We start from the raw sequence: 6000 nt of genomic DNA, 5'->3' as shown, positions 1-6000 counted from the left end.
TATTATGAGTTTATGTGTTTTGATGTACCAAAGGAGTTCGGAGTCCCGGATGAGATCGGGGACATGACGAGGAGTCTCGAAATGGCCGAGACGTAAAGATCGATATATTGGACGACTATATTCGGACTTCGGAAAGGTTCCGAGTGATTCGGGTATTTTTCGGAGTACCGGAGAGTTACGGGAATTCGTATTGGGCCTTAATGGGACATACGGGAAAGGAGAGAAAGGCCCAAAGGGTGGCCGCACCCCTCCCCATGGACTAGTCCGAATTGGACTAGGGGGGGGCGCCCCCTTCCTTCTTTCTCCTTCTCCCTTCCCTTCTCCTATTCCAAGAAGGAAAGGAGGAGTCCTACTCCCGGTGGGAGTAGGACTCCCCCCTTGGCGCGCCCTCCTCCTTGGCCGGCGGCCTCCCCCTTGCTCCTTTACATACGGGGGCAGGGGGCCACCCCATAGACACAACAATTGAACAACGATCTTTTAGCCGTGTGCGGTGCCCCCCTCCACCATATTACACCTCGATAATATCGTAGCGGTGCTTAGGCGAAGCCCTGCGTCGGTAGAACATCATCATCGTCACCACGCCGTCGTGCTGACGAAACTCTCCCTCGACACTCGGCTGGATCGGAGTTCGAGGGACGTCATCGAGCTGAACGTGTGCTGAACTCGGAGGTGCCGTGCGTTCGGTACTTGATCGGTCGGATCGTGAAGACGTACGACTACATCAACTGCGTTGTGTTAACGCTTCCGCTTTCGGTCTACGAGGGTACGTGGACAACACTCTCCCCTCTTGTTGCTATGCATCACCATGATCTTGCGTGTGCGTAGGAATTTTTTTGAAATTACTACGTTCCCCAACACGTACCTGCGGCCGACTCGCCCGCATATGTGTTGTCTCTGATTCGGACAAAATCATAATATGTTATCAGCCTCCGCCTGCACCGGAAATTCAATGCATAGGCGTGCAAGTTGTCGTCGTTGTGGTGTGTTTAAATTCAACAACCAGCTAAGATGAACCGCTAGCCAGTTTACTGACACAAATCATACGGGACCATTTATAACCCGCCATGGACGACCTGAGCCTTCCGTGAAGCCACATTGCGTTATCAAACGCCAAGGATACATAATGAGTATTGCGAGGGTCATCAACTTGCCACCTTGCTTCCAGCTTCGACATATTTCAGCGTTCCACTGTTCAACTATATGCCGGTTTATATCACGGTCAAGTATGGAGAGTCTCAAGCCAACTCCTCGAGTCGTCTTAAGACTCGGGGGCTACAATGATATGACTCAGCAGGTCTTGCCAATTTCAGCAAATTCAAGAACCCCAGGACGTTGAAGGGAAAGATAACCCGGTCCCGGAGGCTGCTGCTATATTGATGGAAATTTAAAGGCCGTCAGAAAATTTCCGGCTTAAAAATTATATGACAATTACAAAATCCAGGCTCAATGAAGAAGTTCCGGGTCATCAGAAAGGATTCCGGTTTAAAATCCGGCTCAAGGGAAGTCAGTCTCACTGAAGCTCTCAAATATCCGGTTTACAATCCGGCTCAAGGGAAATTTGTTCTCCCACAAAGCTCTGAAGCTCTCAAATCCAGTTTAAGAATTTCTGGTTCACAAAGAATTAATTTCTCACAAGTTTGAGTGTAAAGGCTGTCAGAAAATTTCCGGCTGAAAATGAAGATTCCGGTTTAAAATCCGGTTCAAGGGAAAGATGTCTCCCATAAAGCTTTGAAGCTCTCAATATCCGGTTTAACATCCGGTTCAAGAAGAAATATATCTCGCAAAGTTCGAGTTCTCAGAAAAGTTAAAGGGACCAAAGAGAGTCTGTTGCAAAAGCACAACTCAAACATAGGTTCCCATTGAGCATAGCTCAGAAATATTGCTTGGGGGCTCTTTTGTTCTAAAGAACAAGAGTTGCTATAACCCTTGCAATAGGCTATAAAAGTCAGGCTTGGAAGCCAGGTGTATTCACCTAAAACCCCGGGTTATCCTGCCTGTGTGCCAGATGCTTCTCCATCAGGTAATCCTGATTGACCCGGCGAACTCTTAACAGTCAATCTTTTCAACAAGACCCTGAACTGGTTAAGGTTAAAACGCCGGTCTGTCATGAGAGGGACCGACTTACAGATAGCAAGGAAAAGTTCAGGCTGATAAAGCCGCCTTCCTTGAAACTTGGATAAATCGGAATGTGATGCACGATGCTACTCTAACCCCGCATACTCCTGATAAGTCTATCTTTAAATAAGAACTGACCTTATCAGGGTTAAAATGTCGATTGGGTCAATGAGGGCTGGCTCACAGAAAGCGCGTACCTTCCAGTGGCTAATGCTAGTTTCATTGAAGAAGAAAATTTTAGCTTGGCGGCCTATGAAAGCCTCGAATTTTTTCTGTTGATTTGATTTGAAAGTCTTTTTTGCGTTTTCTCTTTTGACATCGTCATACATGGTTGAAAACCAATAAGGCTTATAATGCCTTATGAGTCATATATGATATTAACCGGTGTTTATTAACCCGACCTGGCTTTGGACTATAAGTCGGCAGTATGATATAAGATAATATCCGGTGTTTATTAACCCGGCATGGCTTTCGACTGTAAGTCGCCAGTATATATTTGGATTGCGCCATTGGAATAATGCGCTCATAAATCATTGGATTATATTATTCAAATCTTCAAATAGCCAATATGGCTAGATTTTATTATGGTTATCAATAACCAGTATTATGATTAAGGTTTTCAAAGTCACTTTAGCGCAATGGCTATCATATTATCAATGGATATGATTTATTCTAGAATTGAAGGAATAGTCCCGAGTCGCTACAGGCTTACGACCCGGCACTTGGGGGCTACATTATTCAAGTTGAGATTACATCAAATATGCAAGTCTCATGTCGCTGCAAGCATCCGCCATGACACTTGGGGGCTAATGCGAAGTCAATTTTTGCTCACCTTATTGAAGGCCTGACTCATCACATTGTAATGAGCCGGCTCATGGGGGCTACCAATTGCTCCTGTCAACAATTCAAGGTACAAAGGTCTTAAAACCATTATATTGAAAGGTCCACTACTCAGTTGGAAGAGTACAAAGCTCTTAACCTTATGGACATGGGTTCGATCCCCATGGAGAGGTTACATCATATGATGTTATTTTCAATGAAGTATATATAAATTCCCAGCTCAATATTATCTTACTGAGCCGGCCCTTGGGGGCTACACATTGCTGTTCAAATCTATGTGATCATATCTACAAAGTCCCTGCTCATTATTGCATATTGACCCAGCCCTTGGGGGCTACATTGGTTGAAGTTTTTATGAGTATAAGGCAATTATAAGTCTCAGGTTGCTGCAAGCATAACAACCTGGCACTTGGGGGCTACATATGTGGAATATTCAGTTGTGACTAGAGACTGAGATGAACAATCTGGATTTCTTCAAGGTTGCAACATTTATATTGAAACAAGTCTTAAGCTATCACTATGTTCTCCTTTTAAGACTTGGGGGCTACAGATAATATGCATATAAAGGAGGAACATCTTCAAATTCTCAGTTCTGGGAAAATCAGGAAGATTAATTGTGTGAACCGGCGTTGGCAACAGTCATAACCCGGCGTCTATAAACGGTCATGACCCGGGATCATCAGTTTTTGTAACCTGGCAATTTTGGCAATGATAAACCGGCAAGTTCTATATTTTCAAACCGGCTGATATCAGTTGAATATTTGAAGACCAATATTTTTGTCAAATCAGAGCATTGAAGGCCGATTCAAATGGATTCTTTATTTACAAAATAGCTTCTGCAAGCAAATTGATTATGAAGCTGGTCTATTGACTCGGATTTTTAAGGATGAACAAGTGCCGATTTATAAGAATATTTAAACCGGAGCACAACCCGCAAAATTTGTTCTTGTGTTTATGTTGCAGATCAGTTTAACATGCATAAATCCAAATTAAAATCAGGGCTAATGTCAGGGATATACCCCGCGGCGTAACACGGCCGAAAGTATAACCCAGCCGGACTTGGCGATTCACTAATGACCTGCCCTGACTGGACGACTCACCAAGTGACCCGACCAAGCCTGGCGACTCATGGGTGACCCGGCGAGCGAGTCAGAGGAACGACAAGACCCGGTGGCCTAGAAGGCGGTTTATGGAAGGCCGGCTCATGTTATGGTGGGCCGGTTTAAGAGGAAAGCATAAGGAATATTCCCTGACAAAGGAAGCAAGACTAGGACTCCACTTGTAATAGAGTAATCCTAATCCTACTAGGACTAGTCATGTAACCCACCCCTTCAACTTATATAAGGAGGGACATGGCTCCCCAAAGAAAGACAAGCAAGAAGAAACAATCTCTAGGGCTAGACACAAAGAGCCGGTTTACCGGCGACTCTCTCGTGATGATAATGAGACCTAGCCACAAATATCATGTAGGGTTGTTACCGGATGATGTTTCCCGGGGCCCGAAGCTCTCTAAACCCTTGTCTTATGTTGCGTCTCTCGATTCCGCTCAACCCCTCTCAAGCTACCACATATATGCGTTGGCCTCACGACTAAGTCCTCACACTAGGACATCTGCCGTGACTATTCTACGACACCTCTCATACATCTTCTGGCCACCTCCCAAAGCTTCCAGGGTCCCTTCTAGTCCAAAAAATCACCATAAAATTTCACCGTGTTTGTACTTCATTTGGTATTGTTTTCCCGCGAAACAATAAAATACGCAAAAAGAAAAATTGGCACTAGGCACTAGGTTAATAGGTTAGTTCATAATAATGATATGAAATTGCATATAAGGCATAGAAGATTGATAATATAATAGCATCAAACAATAAAAAATTATATATACATTGGAGACGTATCAAGTGCCGACCTGACTTGTGGCCCCCTCGTGGCTCCGTGTGCCCTAATTCTAGGCCTATAAATTTACATATATTCTGAAACCCTTAGAACGAGACCCGAAACAATTCCTCCACCGCCGGAAGCCTCTGCCTTTTCACGATCCCATCTAGAGCCCTTTTTCGGTGCTCTGCCGGAGGGGCGAACCATTGCGGAGGTTGTCCTCGTCAACCTTGTTGCCTCCATGATGATGTGTGAGTCCTAGAGGACCTACGGGTCCATAGCAGTAGCTAGATGGCTTTCTCTCTCTTTTGATCTTTAATATAATGATCTCCTCTAAGATCAATCTAATGTAATCTTTTGCGGTGTGTTTGTTGGAACTCGATGAATTCACTGGACTATCTGAATCTCTTGAATCCTTTCTTATGTGTAATTTTATAGCTATGTATGCTTTCCAATCTATATGTTTTTTGGCCAATTGGATTAGTAGATCTTTAGAGGGAGCGGTGCATAGTAGTGGGTTCAACCTTGCGGTGATCTAGCCCTGTGACAGAAAGGGCCAAGGCATGTATTGTGTTGTTGCTACTAAGGATAAAACGACGGGGTTCGATCATATTAGTTGATCTTATTCTGTCTACTTTATGTCATCATGCTTATTGCATTACTCTATTTTTATGAACTTAATACTTTGGGATGCATTGCTGGCTATTGGTCTTCGGGTGGAGTAACAGTAGTAGACGTCAGTAAGTTTAGCAGTCTACTTATCACGGACATAATGCCTATATAATGATTATGCCATAAATGATTGTCATGCCTATGAGAAATTCTATCAATTGCCCAACAATAACTTGTTTACCCACCTTACTATGCTTTCGAGAGAGATGCCACTAGTGAACCTGTGGTCCCTGGGTCTATTTCCATCAATACTTAAATTTCCAATACTGCTTCTTTTATTTGTTCTTTACTTTCTACTGCTTTGCATATCACTATCTGCTTTAAATCTTCTAACTGGCAAGAACAAGGGGAGTGACGACCCCCTTGTCTTCGTTGGGTACAAGCAATTGTTTTGTTTGTGTGCAGGTGCTGCTAACATTGTTTGAGTGCTTCCTCCTACTGGTTTGATAAACCTTGGTTCTTAACTGAGGGAAATACTTCTCGCTGATGTGATAC

Source organism: Triticum aestivum, chromosome 6D (assembly GCF_018294505.1).
Source record: "Triticum aestivum cultivar Chinese Spring chromosome 6D, IWGSC CS RefSeq v2.1, whole genome shotgun sequence".
Lineage (NCBI taxonomy): Eukaryota > Viridiplantae > Streptophyta > Magnoliopsida > Poales > Poaceae > Triticum > Triticum aestivum.
This window is presented reverse-complemented; position numbering follows the sequence as displayed.